The following is a 23795-nucleotide window of genomic DNA, read 5'->3' on the forward strand; positions in this document are numbered from 1 at the left end:
TAGGCAGTGACATGCTGACTGGTTAATGCACTTGTTTTAATCAATAGAAATTTAAGCAATTTTTGTAACCTTGAGCACAGCTTTACAAGCTTTCTACATTTGACACAAGATTTCTTTATCTGGGTTGGTGTTTTCCTGAGTTTCATTTCTATTTTTAGGTTTGGTTTTCTTTTTAAGTGACACATGCGTACTACTTGCAAATTATAAGCTTGGCGTTTTGGCAACTGTAATAACGAAAATCTGAAGCTTGAAGATTAAAAACCCTGCTTGGCCAGGTTTAAAGTCAGTCTGGATGTACTTCACTTACTTTGTTAGACTGTTAACTTGTTGCCAACAGAAACTTAAAGAAGCACTCTCTGCAATTAATATTCTAACTATCATTAATGGCTTTGTTTTCTCCAGACAAGCCAACAGCACAGGCCTTAGTCTTGAGTCTTGACAAACTGGTTCTGAGAAATGAAAAGCACATGAGTTCAGGAAAGAGGACCATCAAGCAGTGAAACTAGCTGCAAAATTCTTTCGGCCCCTCCAAGGGGAATTCAAACCTTGAACTTAGAGACCAATATGACAGACTTTAGTTCCTGTGTCTGAAATGACTGGTGACACAGCTTTCTAGCCTCCGGTTCAGGCTCACTAAGCAAGCACACAAGTTGGCACAGCCCCTGAGGCACCAAGCCTCCAGTACACCCACAGCTCCCCAGTTGTCCAGATCAGCTTTGTCCACTCTGGAGAAACCGTTTTCAAAACCTCACTTGATTCCTCATCAGTTCCTCAGAGTGTCTATGATCCCACTTCCCTATATTTCAGCTGCGGACCAATGCCTAAGGTAGAGGTTGTGGGAGAAGGGAATTAATGTTTGATATTGGTCCGTAGAACACAAACCAGCAGGCACTTGACCTATGTTATCTCTGTACTTCCCACTCTCCCTGTGAGCTGAGTATCATCATAACCATTTTATCACTGAGCAAAAGGAACTTGAGAGAAATGAAGATCTTACAGTGAGTAAGTGATCGAAATGGGACTGTACCCTGGTCCTTTTGAATCCAAATACTGCACCTTTAAATGATAATTACAAATTAATTATCATTTTATCTACCTACGTAGCTTACACCGGATAACTCCCTGAGAAAGGGATGCCTCTTCTCAGTTTGCCTGTCATACATGTGTATGGAGGAGTGCTATAGCTTATCTACACGGTGGATATTTCTCCCAACAGCTGTTTACTTAGGACAAACAAGGGGGGATCAGCATGGGCTGCTGAACTGTCCTTATAGCTTCGGAAGGACACTGTTCACCTTCCATTTGAATCTCCTTGCTGTGATGGAAGAGGAATGGGCCACTCACTAGATGGAGCACTACAGCGAGAGAGTGCAGGGAGCCACAGCAGCCTGTGTCATCTCCCGGTAGGAGGCGGGCTCACTGGCACAAGGTCCTGAGCTCTGGGACAATAACATGAGCCACCAGTTCCTTTTCAACATCACCCAAAGTGCATCACACAGCAACATGGCCAGAGGCGGATTAAGGTCGGTTGAGGCTCCGGGAACAGAAGAAAACATTGCGCCCCTTAAAAAAAAAAAGAGACAAGGAAAATAAAAATACACGTTCACCATGTTTTGTGCAGCGTAGTAATGAAACAACTTAGTGTCATTAGAAAAAAGTGTAAAGTTGGGGTTTTGTGGGGCCCTTCAGAAGTCAGGGCCCAGGGTGCGTGCCCAGTGCACCCACTGTTAAACCCGTCTCTGAGGCTGAACCATTTTCAGAGAGATTTCATATCCATTATCTCATTCCAACTTCAAACACCATTCTCAGCAAATTAAGTTGCGGGAAACTTTTATTTTACCCTTCCCTCTGTGAGTTGGAACCAGGACAGTAATAATATAAGCCTGTTCCTGGTTAATTGCAGTTAATAAATGCATAATTCCAGTCTGATTGTCCACAGGAACCAGATTGCTTCTTAGTCTCATTTTAGCTTGTAAGAACATGAGCAGAAATTTGTGGAATGACAGTTGATCTGTGAGAGATTTCCAAACGATGAATTCAAGACACTTACTAGTGTCTTTCAGAGCAAGCTTGACATTTGCGCTCAGAAACAATCTGCTTCCATTCCTCCTCCCCGCTCATCTTCCTAAAGGCTCAATGGCTAAGGGGTGTGCTCGGAATATCTGTGATTATCTCATCTTCTACAGCAATCTCAAGGCCATGAAACTACATGTTTAAATATCCAGCTAGAGCTTCTCTTGAAATTTGGGGTTTAGACTAGCCGGGATCTGCCATTTCTTGGCCATGTAACCTTGCAAATCCCTTAATACCTCCTGGTCACAGTTACTTCACTTCTAAATGGAGATAATAACAAAACCTACCTGACAATTCTTATGAAGATTAAATGAGGTAATATCTGTGAAATTAAGATGTTTATTAAAGGTAACACCTATACTTAAGTTAATTATTATTAGTTTTAACTAAATGATACTGTGGGGCAAGGATAAGTTTTACTAGATTGTTCCAATCACACCTCTTAGGCAAACACCTACAGAACAGGGTTGGTACATTGGAGAGAAAATTTCTCATCAGCATAATACCTGAGGAAGACAGCAATACTTCCCCAAAGACTAAACTATAAAATCAAAATGCAATGGAACAAACACAAAGATATGCTCTCTCGCCTTTAAAGATTTTGGCCCACAGTTTAAATGAAGAAAGTGAAAAATATTAATGCAAATGAAGCATTTTTATGTCCATCAGAGGGGTAGGGTCTGGAGGGACACTTGTCGGTCAGCAACAAAAGCAGAGGGAAGAGAGAGGCTGCTGTTGCCCACCTTAGCCCTCTCAGGCCTTCTCTGGGAACCTGTCTGGTACTCCTGTGCCTTTACATCCTCTTGTTTGGTTGGAATTACTCCCATTTGCATTCAGATAGGCTCCAGTGTCTCCCACCATTAAATCCTACCTCTCTTGACCTCACATTCTCTTTTGAGTTACTGGCTCATTTCTTTGCTCCCTATCATAAATAGAGGTTTTGAAAGCACTGTCTACGTTTCCCAACTGCATCTCCCACCTCCCATTCACTCTTCAAGCCATTCCAGTCTGGCTGCCCTGAGAGAACTCTTGATGAAGTCATCAAAAGCCTTTGTTTGTTTGTCAAATCCAATAAACACTTTTCAATCTTCATCCTGCTGGACGTCTCAGCAACTGATCCATGTGACCAGTGGCTCCTTATAACACTCTCTTTTTTGAGTGTGAGACACTGCTCTCTCTTGGTTTTTCTGCCACTGCTGGTTGTACCTTTTCAGTTTCCTTTGGTAACACTGATTTGTGCCCAACAACTAAGTGTAAGGAGTCCCTCCTATCACAATCCCTAGGCCCTCTCCTTAGGCAGTGTCATGCATTCCTATTGTTTTTTCCAGCGACCGACTTATACCCCCAGCCCAGAACTTCCATATAGCATGTGAGACTCACATATCCAACTAGCATTTAATATCTCTACTTAGAAGTCCTTACAGGCATCTTACACCAAACACATGAAAACCAACATCACTCTTTGATCTTCCTTACGCTTCTTGCAACATCTTTCTTCACTATTCTTAGTTTAGTTAATGGCACTACCTGCAACATGTATCTCACATGCAGTCTCTCCATTATCACCTAGTCTAAGTTTTCATATTCCCTCCTCTAAACTATTGCAAACAGCCTCCTAACTGGGCTCTCTTATCTCTGTTGTCCTTCTTCAATCCATTCTTTTTAAAAAAGGTAATTTGGAACATTAATTAAAATTCTTCAGTAGCAGTTAGGGTTGAACCTAGAATCCTTACACAGGTTATTCACCTATCTTTCCAGGCTCTTTGCAAGACATTCTCTTCCCTCCCTAATTATACTTCAGCAGCTTCTCTTTCATTTCTAGGCAAGCCCTTTCTGGCTGCAGGCACTCTGCATACACTATTTTCTTTGCATAGAGTTCTCTTTCCTTTTCCTGCCTTGCCTTATCATTCCTCTCACCCATACACTTGTTGCCTAGCTGATTTCTATTTACCTTCAGGTCTCAATATTCTCTCCTCAAAGAGGCCTTACTTAACCTTCCAATCTAAAATAGATCCCTCGCCCTGGCCAGGTAGCTCGGTTGGTTAGAGCATCATCCCAACACATCAAGGCTGTGGGTTCAATCCCTGATCAGGACACATACAAGAATCAACCAACGAATGCATACATAAGTGAAACAACAAATTGATCGATCTTTCTCTCCCCCTTCCTCTCTCCCTCTAAATTCAATTTAAAAAAAAAGTAAAATATGTCCCTCATTGCACCTGAAACTAATACAAAATGATATTGAATGTAAACTGTAAATGAAAAAAATTAACAAAAATGCAAAACAACCTAAATTAATAGGCCCATCATAATTATTTCTCATAATATTTCCTTTGTACTAATCACTACAATTTGTAATCATACATTTACCAGTATATTTATTAAATGTCTTTTTTTAACCATAGACTGAAAAGCTCCATGAGAGCAAAAATCTACCTGTCTGTTGTGTATCATGTATACTCATCCTTACTAACACGCCTGAGACATAATAACTTAATAAATATTTGTTGAATGATAAATAAATTAATGTCCTCCTGATAGGCCTATTCTACTGTGGAAACAGACATTAGAGTCTGACGCCAGTAAATATTTCAGTGTAGATTGTGCAGATCCCCCTTGCTAGGATTCTAGGTTCAACAAGTACTCTTTCAATACTTGCCTCTCAATTCTTGCCCAAATAGCTCCAGCCCTGGCCGGGTAGCTCAGCTGATTAGAGCATCATCCTCATACACCGGGTAAAGGGTGGCAAAGGGGGAAAAATTGGGACAACTATAATAGCATAATTGATAAAATATATTTAAAAAATAAATATCTTACAGTTTTGTCAGTTATAAAAAAATAAAATCACTCCATCAATCAATCAAGGTTGTGGGTTTGATCCCTGGTAAGGGCACATAGAATAATCAACCAATGAATGCATAAATAAGTGGAACAACAAATCAATTGCTCTCTCTCTCTCTTTCTCTCTCTCTAAAATCAAACTTCCAAGACACAATAAAGCTAAAGGAGTTCACCATCACCATTATTATATGAAATGTTAAAGGGACTTATTTAAGAAAAAGAAGAAGATCAAAACTAGGAACATTAAAATGGGAATAAATTCACAATTATCAACAATTGAATCTAAAAAACAAACTAAGCAAACAAACAGAACAGAAACAGAATTATAAATATGGAGATCATTTGGAGGGTTATCAGAGGGGAAGGGGGAGATTAGGGGAAAAGGTGCAGGGATTGAGAAGTACAAATTGGTAGTTAAAGAGTAGCCATGGGGAGATAAAGCACAGTACATATAGGAAATGGAGTAGCCAAAAAACTTATATGTATGACCCATGAACATGAACTAAGGGGGTGCTTGCTGGGGGGGAAGGGGGTACCGGGTAGAGGGCAGCAAAGGGGGAAAAATTGGGACAACTGTAATAGAAAAATTGATAAAATATATATTTAAAATAAATATCTTACAATTATAAAAAAATAAAATCAATCAATCAATCAATTTTTAAAAATTCAAATATCTTCAAGTCTCATGAGGGCATAATCAAGTCCAGCTGAGCTTTAACATCAAAATTCCTAATTTGGTGGCTCCTCTGAAGAGTCTCACACCTCAGCCTCCAGTCCACTTCTCCACCCAATTCCTCTGATCCCCTAGGCAGATGTTATTCTTTCCAAGAGGCCTTCCTCGGGGCTTTCACAAATGGTAAAGCCCTCCAGGATCCACTTAAAGCTCTGTCTCTTTGGTCTTCACTATTTTCGTTCCAAGTGATAGAACGGACTCTGGAGAGCAGGACCTGAAGCCGTGTTTAGAGCATGTGCAGTAGAGCAATGACGCAGGGGGAAGCCGCAGCCCCTCAGCATGCACAGTGCAGCATGGTCAACAACATGTGCTCATCTGAAGGGGGTAACACCATTCTCTCAGAGAGCTACAGGTGCCTATTGGGACTGAGGAAAATAACATGTGCTTAACCAAATTAAGAAGAACATGTTTACGAGAAATTGCACAAAATCAACATGACTTTGCAACCAAAAGAAGCATAAAAGCAAAGAACTTCAGATCATCCCCCTGACTCCACCTTGCAAGACATCGATCCCCTCGTTGCCTCCCGGACCTGGACAAGATCTGGACTCTTGGGACTCCAGATTGTTATCTCCCAATTCTCTTGTGTGGTGTTATTGCTGATTGTTTCTGAGTGATTATTATTGTTATTAGGTTACGATGAACTTTGATTGAATTTGCATTAATAAAAGCTGAGTGAATAGCATGGGCACTTGTGTTGACTTGCTGTTATCACTAGGTACCAGGGGTCACCTGTAGTGCTGGTGGTTGTATAGGCAACTCAGCGCTTTTTGTTCTTAAGGCCTGGGTCAGATGACCGGAGCAGGGACCGAGGGCTGACTTGTTAGGACAGACTATATTGCAAAACACTTGCTCACAACACCAACTCAAACTAGTTTGAACACAAAGGAGGCCTGGTTAGTTCTCATGACCCTGGAAAGGCCAGCCCTGAGCCCTGGAGAAATCTAGAAGCAGAATCTCCCAGCTCTCTGGCTCCCACTCTCTGCTCTTCATCTCAGCTCCTCTCCTCCTGCTCTGTAATATTCATTTTCTCTAACTACAGACAAGTTCTTTCTATGTATTGGGTCCATGAATTGGGACCTGCTGCAACAGGTCCAAGACTTCATGTCCAAGTTCTGCATCCCAGAGAGGAAGAGCTTTCCCCTGCCATCTCTACTTAGAAAAATCCAAAGGAATAGTGTTAGTTGACCAACCAGCCACATGCCTTGCTTGGGTGACATTCAGTACTGTATAGCCAAGGTGTGGATTCCCAAGTTTGGAGTGGTGGGGAATATAGTCACATGCCACTTAATGGCAATGAAAAATGCATAATTAGGTGATTTTGTTGTGCAAAGATCATAGAGTGCTCTTATACAAACCTAGATGTTATAGCCCACTACACCTGGGCTATATGGTATAGCCTATTGCTTCTAGGCTACAAGTCTGAACAGTATGTTACTGTACACAACAACACAAGGTTAAATCAAGTATGAGAGAAAATTATACAATTAAGAGGCGCAGTAAATGTGAAATGTATGAGGCTGCTGCCTGCGGCGTAACACAGCATATAGCAAACTTGTTTTATAGGTAGGAAGAGTACCCTTTAAAAATAACCATATAAAGTATAGTAAATACATAGACCAGTAACATAGTCATTTATTATCATTATCATTATTAGGTACTGCATAGAATTGTATATGTTATACTTTTACACAACTGGCAATGTAGTAGGTTTGTTTACACCAGCACCCCAACAAACATGGGGGCAATATGTTGTGTTTCAAAGTCACAAGGGCTCCTACATCACCAGGCAATAGGAGTTTTTCAGCTCCATTATAATCTTACAGGACCACCATCTATGTGCAGTTCATTGTTGACCAAAACATTGAAACATATGACTATAATCTCCCTTAGGACAGGAAGAGGGTGGTGCATACCTGAAGAAGGGATAAAGTGTATGAGGCAACATGAGAATGTCCACCATCCTATGTTTTATACAGAAATAGTGAGGCTGCCTGTTATGGGTTGAATTGTGTTCCCTTAAAAGATGCATTGAAATCCCAACCCCTAGTACCTTAGGATGCAGATATAACTAGTTGAGATGGGGTCACACTAGAGCAGGGTGAGCCATTAATCTAATATAACAGGTATCCTTATAAAAAGAAAATATTCACCCTGACCGGTGTGGTTCAGTGGTTGGGCATCGTCCCACAAAGCGATAAGTCATTGGTTCGATTCTTGCTCAGGGCACATGCCTGGGTTGAGGGTTCGGTCCCAGGTCGGGGCATGTGTGAAAGGCAATTGATCGATGTTTCTCTCCCTCTCTTTCTCCTTCCCTTCCTCTCGCTCTAAAAATAAATAAAATCTTTAAGAAAATACTCATGACTTGTTAAACAGTGGTAAGGTGGGTTTTATTCAGGGGTACTACTGAGATAGGTTAGGGGCCACTGCAATGGGGTTTTACAACAGGAGGGAGAGATTGGGCTTGACTTCAAACACAACCAGGAAAAGTGGGAATTTACAGCCAAAGAACAGGGTGGGGGTCAGTGGATGGAAAACTCCTAAAAGGAAACAGCAGGGTAAGGAGGGATTTATTGGTGAACTCACTTAACACGATTCTTGCTGAAGGCAGGGCAAGGCGATCAGACATTATCTGAGGGAAGGTGGCGGATGAGGAGCCCAGTAAGATATTGAGGGTAATCAGATACTGAGGGTAGGGGATTCCGGCTAAAACTGGGTGATGCAAAGAAGGACAGGGAACTCCAAAAGTCAAGGCCTCATTTGAGAGTAGAGTTCTGAGGAACCTGACTGAAGTAGGTCAAGGACAGTCTTTATCAGGAAGAACACCATGTGAAGATGGAGGCAGAGATTGCAGTGACCTACAAGCCAAGGAATGCCAAGGATTTCCAGCTGTCACCAGAAGCTAGGAGAGAGGCATGGTACAGATCTCCCTCAGCACGCTCAGAAGGAACCAGCCCTACTAATGCCTTGATTTTGATCCAGCCTCCAGAATTGTGAGGAAAAAATTCTGCTGTTTTAAGCCACCCAGTTTGTGGACCTTTGCTACAGCAGCCCTAGGAAACTACTATATGGCCCCTTACCCAACTCTAAATGGCCTTTTGTCTCCTGGGCTCAGAATCCCATGTAGTTTCTCATGAAACCTCCCTACATTTTCCAACCAGCTTCTGACTATACCTCCCTCTGTGGGGGTTCAAGACTTAGTCCACGAGTCTGGAAGGAGAAAGCGACACCATTACCATTGAATCTGCTCCACTGTGCAGAATCCTCTCCACCCAGCAAACATGGTCCCCCAAGGCACATAACCCAGGGAGAGCTTTGGCTAACACAGGAACAGATTGCTTTTGGCCTCTCTTAACTGACAGGGAGAGAATCCTTTGACTACACTGACTCAATACCTGTTAAGTTGGGAAATTATAGTTCTCACTGGGAATAAATAATGTAGCATTCTATTTTATGCATTCCCATTTTCAAGTTTTGTTAGTGAGTTAGTATCTGAGTCCGGTTAACTCTGGGATGCTAATTTAAGATTATGAATCTACAAAGGTGAAAGCCAAACCTCTTGGGCCCATCTGGAGGGGCTGTTGGAAGGCCTGGTGACATCTGTCTTCATGACATCACATTGTTCCTTTCCACTGAAATGTCTTCATGGATAAAATGGACTCTGATCATAGCATTCTTTCCTGCCCATGGACCCCACCCTCAGTCCTAATGGAGAACAAGAACTAAAAGTGTTTGCAGAGTGTTTTGAACCATAGAAGAGATGCTGGAAGAACTGTGTAGAGTTCCAAGGTAGCTACATTGAAGGGGACTGATGTGTCATTGTCTTATGTACAATACTTTTTGTATCTTCTTCAATAAATGCTTCTATTTTTCATAGTAAAAAAACAAACAAACACTAAATGTGGCCATTTTGCTCCTGTATTTCTAAAAGCTGCTCTGATTTTATCTCTAATTAATTTTTATCCTATAGAAGTTAAAATACTCTCAACAGATTAACTCTATTATAATTCAGTGGTTGCTTCAAATTCCCAAGAATACTTGTCCTTGGGCATAATGTTTCTGTACCACTAACTAGTTTTGAATGTCTGTATGTGTGCATGGATGCTTGGCTTCAAATGAGTTGCTTTTACAATGTGATAACCTTGTGCCATATGTTGGGGAAATATCTTGGCCATAATTCACAGGCAACTGACACATTAATAGATCCTCTGCCGTTCTCATTGTGGAGACCATGTTAGCGGCCTTTGTCTGCCGTGGATCTGACAGAGGGGCAGGATTAGCTCACTGACACTGGGAACACAGTTGACAAGGGATTTTGTGAAAACAAAGCCAAACAAACGAGGCTGCTTCCACAGGCACCTGGCTGAATAAATTAAATTTGATTGAATCCTCTATTATAAAGATGACAGAAAAGGAGGTAAAATATGCCTTTCCTAATGAGTTTCTTTAGTTGTTTACTGTTGAAAACTTGCTATTCCAGGAAAACAGCAACTCTGTAAGACACCTTCACCTGAGTCTTTAGGGCCCTCTGACTGGGTCCCCAGAGGTACTACTGTGTATACGTCCTGTAAGCACGGCCACTGGACAGTGTTCCTTCAAAGCCAGTGCTGGCAAACAGAGCCGCACTCTCTTCCCCTGGCTGTGCCCCGGCTCCTGAGTGGCCACATGCGGAGGGGAAGTTAAACGTGCCCAGAAGAGAAAAGACTGACTTGAAGTAACAGTCTAGGAAGGACTATGATAACAGAGCAAAATAAGTCCAGATTCTACATGAAAGAAGAATATAGCAACAAGGTTTACTTCAAAATAAACACTGTGTTATTGAATTTGACATTATCTGTGGGTCTTTCATTTGCTACCAGTTGGCATTACCAGCCAGCGTGAGGCACCCAAATGCAAAAGTACAAAGGAAAAAACATTTTTCACTTTGTAAAAATGACTACGGACAGGCTTACATCAGCGCCCGTGGAAAGGTGGAAGTCTGCGTAGTGTGATTTCAATGGAGTCACATCTTTCCAAATAGAAATTCCCATCAACCTGCCATTGTGCTCTCTTCCCGCTGAGAATGTCCACCAGCAGAGTCCTTCAACAAAGATAGTGATGTAGGTTAAATGTAGCAAAAATATACTGAGATTAAAGAATGGAGTTAAAATCCACTGAAATTAAATTGTTACCTAGGAGAGGAAGGAGTAACTGAAGTTAGCTTTCACCCATTAGTAAATTGTAGTTGACCAGAGAATTAGCTACCCACCTTGGTAGATGTGGGATTGATGTTTACTTTCTGCGTGGGAGCGGGGTGCCCGCCCCAAACAGGAAGTGACCAACGGTCATACAGAGCAGAATAAACAAAGCAGAGAGGCCCAGGGAGGCAGTGTGCGTGTGTAGTGAACACACTCACTGAACTCACCCCAGAAAACTGCTATTCCTGCCACTCCCTAAACTGTATAATTTTTCAGCACATTAAGTTTTATGGGCCCCAGTTTCATTTGTAAAAATAGGATCATAATAGAAGTGTCACAGGATTGTTGTATTAATTCAATAAGTCATTCATATAAACACAAACATATGAGACACAGTATGCATTTCAAAATAACATAAACTTCTGTCCTGGTAGGTGTGGCTCAGTTGATGATTGGGCATCATTCTGCGAAGCAAAAGGTTGCTGGTTTGATTTCTGGTCAGGGCACATGCCTGGGTTGCAGGTTCAGTCCCTCCCTCTCTTTCTCCTTCCCTTCCCCTCTCTCTAATAAATAAATAAATAAATAAATAAATATTTAAAAATATATATATATATATATAAATCCTACATTTTTCTACAAGATAAGCTGCAACTGTGAAACAGAACAGTTTGGGAAGGGCAATGGAGCACCTAAGAAAGGCTGGAAACTGCTACATTAATTGATTAATAAAAGCCTGTCTTCATATAACCGTTATAAACAGAGTTGGACCTCAACTGGGGCTTTGGCAAACTTTTTCTGTAAAGGGTCAGAGAATAAATATTTTGAGTTTTGCAGTTCATACACAGTCACACTACTCCTCCCAGCCAGAAAAGCATCCACAGACAATAATGAATGGCAGGGTCCCCATAAAATTTTATATTTGGACACTTACCTTTCAATTTTATATAATTTTCATGTGTCATGAAATATTATTCCCCTTTTGACTTTTTCAGCTATTCAAAACTGTGAAAACAATTCTGAGCTCATGGGTCATGCAAAACCAGGTAGAAGGGGTGAATTTAGCCTGTGAGCTGAAGTCGGTTGATCCAGCATTCTGGATACTGGATTATTTTCTTCATATTCATTATCTCCTTTAAGTCACATATCAACCTGATGAGCTAATGTCAGGAAGGGAACTCATGTTATGAAAAAGGAAACTGACCTTGGAGTCAGCTGTGTGACCTTGGGAGAGTTTCTTAACACTGCTCTGCCTCAGGTTACTCATCTGCTTTGTAGTCTTGTTACATGAATAAATGAGTTCAGATACAAATAAAGCCACAGAACAATGCCTAACACATTGTTAGGAACCTCAGAAATATTAACTGTTACTTTCCTGAGCATTAAAAACTCTTCTACAACATGATTTTTAATGACTACCTAGCATTTCATATAGATTTTCATGATTTATTTAATGAAGTATCTAATGTTGACATTCCATTTATCCTTTGTTTACTCTTCTCAAAAAAAAACCTCATAATTATTTTGAGGAAAAATTTTAAAGTGGAGATAAAAAATAGAGAAAAATTGCTCATCATGCCATTATCCAGATTATAAATGCTGTCATCATTACGTGTCTTACAGGTTGTTTTTTTTTTTAACCTTTTAATAAAGTTGGCATCACATTGTACATACAGTTCTATAACCTGAATTTTCACTTATCAGAATAATAAAGGGTCTCTTGACCTCCAAGATCCTGATCTTGAACTCTGGCCTCTGACTTCTATGATCCCAGTTTAACTAGTACCTTCCCACTGCCTCACACCTAGCCCAGAAGGGTGACTGTGCTGACCATCTGGTCTTCTTGGCAGTGTATTTCTTCCTGTGAAACTACAAATTGGCAGCTGGCTTGCACATCAGTCTCTTAGGAGTTTGGTTACTATTAGCTCCCACTGTGAACCTGAGTGATAATCTCCAAAACAGCAAAATAAGGGGCCTGGGGACCTTCAAAGCTGAGAACCTTGGACTTTATGACCTAAATAGAGTAACACAGTCCTGCTTGAGCAACCATTCAAACACTGTCAGCCTCCTTCCCTGACATCTTTATTTTGCTTTCTTGAAGTGCCTTACCAATTATTATACATGATGACTGGTATTTATCGGTTTAAATGGCAAACAATTCTAAGGGGCTCTGGTGGAGGGCAAGTTCAGACATCATTGATGGAGACTGGCTGAAAATAGGTGCCCTTTGCAGTGTTGTTCAAAAGGCTGATTTTAGTTTTACAAAATGCCAAATTACCTCTCCCACTGTCAAGATATTTTTTTATACTTCTTCCTTTTTATGCTACCAGGGAGGTAGTGTGTAGACTTTAGAACTCAAATTCTGATGGGCTCTTGACTAAACTATAGTTTACAGAACTATTGTAATTTTTTTACACTGTTGAGAAAAAGTTGCAATGTTGCAATAATGGGTTTTCTGTGGGTACAGACATTTCTCTCATTGATTTTAATATCTAAAAATGTCAACATAATGTGTTTGTGTCTTCTTCTGATTCTGTTTAAAGTCAGGCACTAACACACACCAGACCATAACCTTGACTGATTGGAAAAGACTGTTGAAACCCATGACTTACTGTCCTAGCCACTGTGTCTACTTTGGGCAATGAAAAGAAAGTTGGATACATGTAATTTTTGAAGACAAGTGTTTGTTGATCTGGAAGTTGAGTAATATATGCGGGTCTTAAGTCTGTGTATCTGATGATAATGGCAGAGCATGTGCAGCATGTTATTTAGTCCTTGCATTTTATGGGCTCTCATTGACCTGGGCACTTCCCTTTCATCAGTGACAGGGCCGAAGCAGAGGCTCAGACAGCTGAATACAAATATGAAAAACACCTTACCACCTGGGAGTCAGTGCAGGTTTGGGCACATCCACTCCTCAGGCATTTGAGCAGCTGGTTTCCAGAGCATTACCCCAGAACAGCAGAGGCAAGAGAGTCAGATTAAAAACCAATAAAATAGTGATCCCCTAATGTCACCCTCAACCTCCTCCTACTCCATCCACTGCCAAACAAACAAAAAAAACCCTAATGTGACACTTTGTCAACATTTTAGACATCAAAAATATTCTTTTGCTTTATATATTTCCAAGGGAAAAATTACAATGATTGTTAAGGAACTTTTAAAATACATGACAAGGCCTTGGCTGGATACCTCAGCTGGTTAGAGCATCATCCCAATACACCAAGGTTGCTGGTTCAATCCCCAGTCAGGGCATGCAGAAGAATCAACCAATGAATGTATCAATAAGTGAAACAACAAATCGATGCTTCTCTCTCTAAAAATCAATTTTAAAATAATATAAAACACATGACAAGAAGCATTTATTGAACACTTGCTACTACTACATGCCATGCATTTTCATTTCAGAACAACTGGGGAAACAGCTTATTTTCAGACCAATCCAAGGTGAGGCCTAGGATGGCCAGGTAACACAAGCAGGGTCAAAAATCATAAATGGCAGAACTCAAATTTGAAAGCAGACCTCTGGCCCTCACATGTCTAGAGCACAGTTGATGGGCATAACTGTCTCAGCAACAGGGAGCAGCAGAGCAGAAAGCAATTGCAGGCAGAAAGGCCAAGAGGAAAACTGCTGCGAATGCTGGAGCAGGGCAGAGCAGACAGAAGCACACACCATAGGGTGCAGTGGTATTTGGAAGCTTTTTTTCTCGAACAGACAGAGGTGTGCTCATACCCAGGCGTGTCTCTCAAACACTCATTCATCCTACTTGGGCACAATAGACGCGCCGGCAGATTGTGGCCACGGGGGTGGGGGGTAGGGAGGAGGTGGGGGGGACCAGGGAAGGTGCCACAGTTGTAGCGGACAGCTGGCACGGGGTAGCAGAAGGGCCACCAGGAGGACACAGCTGCCCTCCCTCTAGCAAAGCCCAGGAGAGTGAAGCTCAGCCCGCAGGGCAGTACTGTTAACCTGTCTGGAGGGCGGTGCCACAGACTCCAGGTACACAGAGGCGGCATCTTGTTCAGATCTCAAGGTTGGGTCAGAGAGAGTGGCCTATAGGTTGAGTCATCAGAAAATGAAAGTGGCAAGAAGCACTAGTGCTTTTTCTTTCTTTCTTTTTTTTTTTTTTCAGGAACTCCTTGAACAGTTCTGTTGCCTGGAAATAAGGGTGGAGGAACTGGACAATTCAAAGGGGGAAGGCTCAGTACTTGGGGTGGCTCTGTCTCCCCACCTTTCATACAGAAAAGCCATGAAAGTGTAGCATGAGGGTGTGTGAAAGGGGCAAGGAGCGGCTCCGCCCACCCTCCTCCTGAGTAGAGGAGCAGAGGGCGCAAAGCGTCTGAGTGTGCATGCAGGCCTTGTATGCACGTGGGTGTAAGGCTGCATGTGCGTGTGCATGCGTGTATGTCTGGGGAGATCGGGCAGGGAGACTTGGCTCTAGCTGGCCTGTGGACATTGTGGGTGGATAAAGGTGAGGCCAGAAGCAGAGCAGGGATTCAGTCTTGAGAAGGAAAATGTGACCTTCTTTCCTCCCTTCCTTCTTTTCCCTACAGAGCCTACAGTCTGGAGGGTGGAGATATGGACAAATCCCTAATTATAATACTAACGGCAAAGTACTGGAGATGGCAGGTGGGAAGCCTACTGGCTCTAGCAGGGCACTGAATTTGGTGTGGAGGACGGGCAGGGGTACACAGGTGGTATTACTTATCTATTTCCATGTAACAAATTAACAAAAATATAGCTGCTTAAAACAGCAGATGTTTATTATCTCACAGTTTCTTTGCGTCAGGAATCCAGGTGTTGGCTTAGTAGGTGCCTCCTTGGCTGAAGGTCTTCCATCTCAGCTGCAGGCTCAACTGGTGGAGGAGCGGATTCCAAGCCCTTCACACAGTAGCTAGTAGGAGTCATTTCCTCCCAGCTGTGGGCTGCAGGCCTCCCTCTGTCCCTTGTCACGCGGCCCTTATCACAGGGCAGTTCACAATGTGGCAGCTGTCTTACCACAGAGCCAGTGAGAGAAAGCCCCAAGAAAAGAAGCCACAGTCTTTAAGGAACCTAATGTCAAGAGTGACATCCCATCTCTCTGCCATAATCTGTTCTTCAGAATCATATCAGGAAACTCAGCTCACACACAAGGGCAGGAACCCTAGGAGGCAGAAATCAATGGGGCCATCTTGGAGGCTGACCGGAACAGTGAACGGCAGTCAACCAGGCAGGAGGGGAGGGGGGAGTGGGGGAAGGGCAGGTGCAGTGACTGCAGCCCTAATTCAGTGTCCCTGAGCACAGAGTGGTTCCTGTGGGTGGAGAGGCCAGCCAGGTCCCAAAGGGGTAAAACCTTTCAGCCCAGATTTGTGAAGGTGGACTTTATCTGGGAGGGATGGAAGCTAAAGCTGGAAGCTAAAATTTAAGATTTGGACTTAGAAAGATTATACTGCTGTGGGGAGAATGGACTGGAGGAAGTCAAAGAGAGAAAAAGAAGGAGGCCTTCAGGGGAATGTTGAACTACAGCAGTGACTGAAGAGGCAAAATTAAGTCTAGAGAAATTAAAGACTAGGGTCCATTAGATTTAAGGACTGATTGCTATCATCTATCACCTCTCTGTAAAATACAAGTTCAGTGAGGGCAGAGATTTTTAGTGTGTAACCTCTGGGATCCCCAGTGCCCAGAAGAATGGCTTTAAAAGAATGAATGGGGCCCTGGCTGTTGTGGCTCAGCAGATTGAGCACTGGCCTGTGAACCAAAGGGTTGCCAGTTCGATTCCCAGTCAGGGCACATGCCTGGGTTGCAGGCCAGGTCCCCAGTTGGGGAAGTGTGAGAGGCAACTACACATGGACGTTTCTCTCCTTCTTTCTCCCTCCCTTCTCCTCTCTCTCTAAAAATAAATAAATAAAATCTACAAAAAAAAGAAAAAAGAATGAATGGTCACCCCCAGGTTTCTGCCCACCCTCTGAAGTACGGCACACAAAGGACAAGTATGCGAGTGATGGGAACCGAAGTTCTGACAGCCTGAAGCTACTTTTTGGGATACCGACTTTAAGCCGTTTATTAAGAAACAAGACTCAGAGGCAGACTTTGACCCTCCCCCTTAGTGCCCAAGAGATTCAGACAAACAGCTTCAGGAAGGAGATCTTAGGATGTGGCCTTAGCTTCATTTGAATTAAATGTGGTAAACAAGAGGGGTTCAGACAGGTGCCTGTGAGACACCCCATGTCCCATTGTTTCTGAGTCGCCGAACAAGGATTCTTCTGCCAAGTGCGTTCCGCTCTTCCTCAACTACCTGTAAATTGCCCATTCTCACTTACGAAATATAATACTGCACGGCCACCCCCAAGCCCATCCCTTGCCTTTTTCTCCTTTGTTCTGAAAATGTCTTCTATACCCTATGCTGCTTCTCTTCGGAATTTTCATGCCTACCTGAATTCCCAATTTGCATGTATTAAACTTTGATTTTCTCCTGTCAATCTGTCTCTATTAACTTGTCAGCCCAGCCAGAACTTAGAAAGTGGGAAGAAAGTTTTTTGGTTTTGTTTTTTTAGCCCCCACACTAGAAACTTAAGATTTGAGAAATATTGAGTTTGAGGTGCTTTGTGGGACATCCAATGTTTAGCAGGCAGTTAACATGTGGGGATCTGGAGAGCTTCCCAAAGAAACAGTGAGAGACATGGGTTTGAGTCACAAGCACCCAAATGCCAGTTGTGGGAGTGGATAGTATGGCCCAGGGTCCATTTCCCTGTTCTCTGAACAGCAGCAGTGCTTTGAAAGACAATATAAGAAGAAAGGTCAATTGTTATTCGGAAAAGCCTGAAATATGCTGGCAGAGAGGAGTCACAGGACACCAGAGAGAACACTGGGTAGTGGGAGCAGCATCACGGAACTTAGGTAAGGACCAACCACCGCCCAGTGAGTTGGAGCCCATGGTGTGTGAGGACGGAGGTGGAGAGGGATGTTTTCCAGAAATGCAAAATATTATTTAATATTTTAGAAGTTACAACTGCCATTCACAAACTCCGTTTAAACACAGACACACATACACATTTAGACATCAGTGCCCCAAAGTGTAGCAGCAACTTAAGAATCACCTGGGAGGCTTTTTCAAAAATGCCAGTTCCAGGGTCTATGTCTCAGCCCTATAACATCAGTTTCCCAAGAGGGAGTTGGGGAAACTGTCATTTTGTTAAAAAGTCACCAAGTGATGTTGACATGTGATAAGGTTTTGCAATCATTCATTTAAACCTCTAAGAACTACTGTTTCATATTTGACTTCAGCTGTTTTGTTTTTAAAGAATTAAAGTGGCAGAAAATTCATAGATTGCTGTTAGAAGCTGATTGTTAAATTTCAGACTTTAATAGGAAATTTAACACAATCAAGAAAATAGTGGTCATTTCTATGAGCCTTTGTGCGTGACTGGGAGTCCATTCCCTCTTTCTCCTTTTCCCCTTGACCACCTTTCCCCCTTTCCCTGCTCCTATGGGCCCTTCAGTTGGTTCAGGACTTTCCTCTTCTCTCCAACCCCCTTTCTCCTCTTTCCTCAATAAAGCTGGTGTAAAATCCTAGATTAAAAAAAAAAGAAAGAAAGAAAGAAAATAAACTCCACCACTAAATTTAAAAACAACTAGAGACCACATCCTGTATGTTTATTATCAAGAAACGGCTGATGACTATAAGAAGGACTATAAATTGAGTTGAGAGTGAGAGCTAGATGTGTAAATAAAACTGTCAACATTTGCAGACCAGTTATCCTGCTGGGTATGGTCTGCAAAGGAGCCCAGGGGCTATCTGCAGCCCAAGGGGACAGTTCCTGGCTCTGATGGAGTGAGAGGCCCTCATTGTTTAATACCCACGCCTCTTCTCTGGGAAAACGCCAAGGCTACCTTCTCACCGCTCCGGGATCACAGCCCGGGCTGCACCGCTGCCCCCCGCTTCCTCACCACTTGCCTTTGTCCCTGGCGGCGGAACTTTGATCCTGAAAAGTCCATTAAAAGCCCCTTCCGGGTCCTCAGGGACCTCGGGCCTTGTCAGCTCCACACAGAACAGCAGCCTCCAGAGCCCCCCCTCCCGGCCGTGCGGGGAGCGGGCCCCAGGGACTTACCTCTCACCTTCTGGCAACATCCTCCAAAGTTCACCACTGACCCCTCCCACTTCTCCAGGACTTGAAGTTGAAATCGTTGTATTCCATGTCTGCCCTTTTTTGATGCCCTTAAAGATACGTATACAGGTTTTTCACTTGGTCGATAACATTTAGTTGTCATCAGGAAATGAAAATAAACACAGGAAAAGCAAGTAAGCCACAGCTCTCTTCCCTGGCTGGGCGGGGGCGGGAGTGGGGCGCGGTGAGCGCTCTGGCAAGGCTCAGGTGTTTACATCTTCAGGTCTAATCACCCCAAACACAGGTGCTCTTTGCTTTCACCACACTGGGTAGAAGGTGCCTAGTTTCATGGGTCTCCTGCCCCACACAGGCCCTCCCTAGGTTCCATGAGTGTTTCTTAAAAATTAGTTCAATCTCCACCTACTACAAAGAGAGGCAAAGACAATATTTTCATTTTGTCAAGACTGTCAAAAACAAAAGAAAAGTGAAGCCTGATCATACCCAGCTTGGGCCAGTTCGCTGACTCACTTGTGAACTGCGGGAGGTTTTCTGAATCAAGAGCCTTAAATGTGTGCATAGCCTTCAACCCAGTCATCCCACTTCCAGGAAAATATCCCAAGGAAATAACCAAGAGATGCAGTCAAGGATTTATGAACAACGGACATTCACTGTAGAGCCATAATAACTGAGAAAAACTGGAAGGGCCTTCACATGCCTCCCACGTGGGGCTTGGCTCCCCCAGTCCTGCATCTCTGTGACAAGACGGGTGCATCCGGCCGTGCAGGCCTCCAGGTGGCACATGTTTATTAAGCACCTACTCCGCATTAGGCACTTGGCTGGGTAAACAAAACAGGTAAGTTCCCAGCCCCGCCGGAAGATGTACTCACTAAAATTCATGACCTTGTAAAGCCATTTAAAAATTGTACACATGATGGGTTTTTTTGGGGGGGGGCGTGTCGGAGGAGCAGGTTACACACTGCATCACCCCATCCTCTCATCCTCTGCCATAAGCAGTTACCAAATCCGGGCGAGCGTTCCTTTGCTGGCTCTCCGCGGCCGACCTCTGTGCTTTCAAAAGCAGAGCCTTGGGCTCCGACGTAACCCGATAACAGCGGAAAGAACAGCAGCATGGAAGTCTTCCGATTGGTTTCTAGTTCCAGGAAGTTGTGCGACTTCGGGCAAATCACGTCACCTCTGGGGCTGTTTCTAATCAGAATAATGAAAGAAGGGGCTGGACCAATCTTTCCGGTTCTCTGAGTCCAATAATTTTTGGCTGTGTGACAAGACCCTCCATAGATGACGGGGTCGTGACCCATGGCCATGGGGAGGGAGCGCCTGTGAGCCCCTCAAGAACCTGAGCATTTCTGTTAGGAGGAGTTCCAGGGCGGAAAAAAGGCACGGGGCCATCCAGATGGTAGGGGGTAAAAGTATTTGGAAACAGGCCTGTGGGTGGTGGGGAGGGGAGCAGCCCCGCAGGCTCCGTCCCACGCCAGCTCCCTGCACCCTGCCTTTCTTTCCCCTTCGCAGACTCCAGGCCCACTGCTGGCCTTGGTAAGCGGGCAACGTCCTTCCGCCAAGTTATTTAATATTCACAAAGAACAGCTAGCAATTATTGGGTGCTTCTAGGCGCAAACTATTGTGTAAGCGACTTATGTTTCCTCACTTTCTCACAGCAAAACTATAAGGTCCATTCTGCTAGTCTCATTCTTAAGGCAAAACGGAGGCTTCGGGAGGTCAGAGTTTATGGGATGTCACACAGTTGGTCGCCAGCCCCAGGGGTCCTCACCTTTATCCTGGCAGCCTCCCTCGTGCCTCTAAAGGGCTGTAGGACAGTCTCGCATTTTATCCCTCCTGCAGCAGAAGACAGAACCTGAGTCCTCAACGTATTAAGGGTTTGCTGATTACCATCTGGGAGGCTGAGATCAGTAACTCACAAGCATGGAGGTTAGCAGGGTTGCAGAAGTTAATAAATGGCCTTAGAATCACCTGGGGCCCCCCGCTTCCAACTAGAAACCCCCTTCGTTCCGGGTCTTGTTCCCCCATGGTGCCCTTCCCCATCGGGGGTCGGTTCTGCAAATGCAGCTGGGAAGAACAATATACGTCCTTCTCAGCAAAAGCGAGAGAGCCATTTGCATCTCAGAGGAGCCCAGTTTGGTCTCTGACCCTTGCAGTAAAGATCTGCTCGAGGAATTTCCTGTGACTTGTTGAGGTTTGCTGGTCGGAAACAATGAGGAGTCTTTGACATGAATGTCCACTTAATTCAGGAATCTAAAAAGTCAGTTTAGTGTCAGGGTTGTGTGAGCTCCCTGAAATTGCGCATTAGAGCTTGGGTGTATGTGCATAGGTTCGTTTTTCTGGGGAGAGTGTTCATAGCTTTTCTTGGATTCTCAAAGAGGCTTTCAGCTGCCCCGTGGTTAAGAACTTCAAGTGACCAGTGTGACTAAGAGGGAACAATGGTGCAAATCCTATGGGAGGGGAAGAGGGAGGAGGAAAGAAGACATGACTTAACTAACTGGGAGGTGGGGTGGGAGGGAAGACAAGCAGGGAAGACTTCACAAAGAGGTAGGATTTTGAGGGGGTGCAGAAGGCGGGTTAACATATCTTGTGCTCTTACTGTGTGCCAGACTTGTTCTGGACTACAATTTACCAGGACCCTTTAATTCTTGTAACAACCCTCTAAGATATGTAATAAGATCATTATTCTGGCTTTGAAGATTCATTCATTTAGTAAATATGTATTGATACATATTACTATGTGTCAAGCACTGTTTCCAGAACTGGGGATACAGCAGTTAATAAAACAAAAAATTCGTCCTTTCATGGAGCTTACATTCTGGGTTCACAGAAAGTTAAGTGATAAACAAGGGTCCTCAGCTAGTAAGCAGTAGAGATTTGAACCCAGGCAGTATAGCACCAGAAGCTGTTCTTTTCTTTTTTTTAAGGAATGGATAATGACTTTAAACAATTGAAAACCAAAAATTTCTGTGTAACAACAACAAAAACACCAAATATTACAACAAAAGTGAGAAAATATTTACAACTGTATAGATCAGACAGAATAGCTTAAAGAATATTTTCAAAATACAAAGATGCACATTAAAATGAAGAAATGGGCAGATTACTAAAATAATTAAGAAGAAGAAATATAAATGATCAAGACTGTTGATACTGGCTTTCTGAATTATGAACAAAACAATCTGTTTAGGCCCTGGTTGGGTTGCTTAGTCGGTTGGAGAGTCGTCCTGATACTTCAAGGTTGTGGGTTTGATCACCGGTCAGGGCACGCACAAGAATCAACCAATGAATGCATAAATCAGTGGAACAACATATCGATCTCTCTCTCTCAATTCAATCAATAAATTTTTTAAAAAAAACCAATCTACTTACACAGTAAGAAGGAGCATTACCCTGATGGATTCTTAGCAGCTTATCAGAGGACAAAGGACAAAGTCTGGATATTTTCTGAGGTTTTGAAGATAGGTCTAAGACAGGTTTTTCAGTGGGGAAGGGGGATTTGGTAGGATTGTGTAGGATCATAATGTAATAGTTTAGGATTAATAGACACAGCCAGGAAAGGATTTTAAGGGGAGGAGTTAAAAGTCATAATAGCATGCCATGTGCAAACCTAGAAGCTGAAATGCAAGTTGGCTTTCTTTGAAGGAGTGTATAACTGTGACTGCAGCTATGTGTCTTGAAGGGGTTCAGAACAAGTCTCACCAGAAAATGCCACTTTGGCATGCAGACTATTTTGAGCTAAAAAGACAATTGAAGCCCAAAAAGACTGAGGATGAGCTTATTACCTCCCCTTTAACTACCTAAAAGAATTTAGATAGTTGGCCTATCCCAGGAAGAAAACTATCACCAGAGATATCTACAGAGTAAGGGCTAGGTGGGGTGGGTGAACTGGGGGGACTAGGCAGGACCTGGAGATCCAAGTTCTCTCTCTGTCACACTGTTCTCTCTGCATGGCACAGCAAACATTTGTTTATCAAACATTTGCTCTTCCCATCTTCCTGTGAACTGTCTTCCTTCGCTTTGAAGCCCTACCTACCTCCTTAGCCAGAATGGCATATAAGCTTTTCTTGCCAGACTGATTGTGGGTCTCATATTCTTATGGGGCCCTTGCACATACATAATTGTTTGTTTTTCTCCTGTTAATCTGTTTTATGTTAATTTGATTATTAAACTAGTCAAGGAACCTAGAAGAGTAAAGAAAAGATTTTTTTCCCGCCCTGGCTGGTGTGGTTCAGTAGACTGAACCCCGGCCTATGAACCAAAAAGTCGTAGGATCGATTCCCGGTCAGGACACATGCCTGGGTTGCGGACCAGGTCCCCAGTTGGGGGCGTGTGAGAGGCAATCAATTGATGTAGCTCTCATATATCAATGTTTCTCTCCCTCCCTCCTCCTCTCTCTAAAAAAAAAAAAAAAAATATATATATATATATATATATATAAATTTTTTTTTCTCCCTAGTTTCTTCATACCAGGCATTTATTTCATCACTGACCCATGAATACAGTATATCTGACGTAAGGAAGTTTACTGAGTGTTTTGTTTTTTTTTTAAGACATTATTAAATGTTAGAATTTGTCCTTTTTTTTTTTTTTTTTGCATCTATTGAGATGAGCATCTATTTGCTTTCATTTTTTAGTCTGTAAGTGTGAATTATATTGCTTGATTTTTAATATGTTAAACCAATTTTGCATTCCTTGATAAACCCCAAGTAGTCATGACATATTTTCATCACTGGATTTGAACTGATAGCATTTTGTTAAGCATTTTGTATCTATGTTCACGAGAATTGTTGGTCTGCATTTTTCTTGCCTGGTTTGTTTGGTACTGGAATCAGGGCAATGCAGACTCAGGAATGAGTTGGGAAGTATTACCT

General features: G+C 42.9%; 1 long non-coding RNA gene across 5 annotated transcripts; it reads right to left on the reverse strand.

Moving 5' to 3' along the window:
* Nucleotides 1-1084: 1084 nt before the first annotated feature.
* LOC150011554 (uncharacterized) lies at nucleotides 1085-20096 on the reverse strand. 5 transcript variants are annotated; one of them, XR_016510447.1, is made up of 5 exons: nucleotides 19925-20096; nucleotides 18910-19016; nucleotides 10603-10730; nucleotides 7804-7977; nucleotides 1085-1563 (listed from the first exon to the last, which is right to left on the reverse strand). It is a non-coding gene; the product is annotated as an uncharacterized LOC150011554 (long non-coding RNA). The 5 variants fall into 5 exon arrangements; XR_016510448.1 differs by lacking the exon at nucleotides 1085-1563 and adding an exon at nucleotides 5563-6015; XR_016510449.1 differs by lacking the exon at nucleotides 1085-1563 and adding an exon at nucleotides 7335-7566.
* Between the last annotated feature and the right edge of the window lie 3699 nt (nucleotides 20097-23795).

Source organism: Furipterus horrens, unplaced genomic scaffold (assembly GCF_987537825.1).
Source record: "Furipterus horrens unplaced genomic scaffold, mFurHor1.1.pri manual_scaffold_4, whole genome shotgun sequence".
NCBI lineage: Eukaryota > Metazoa > Chordata > Mammalia > Chiroptera > Furipteridae > Furipterus > Furipterus horrens.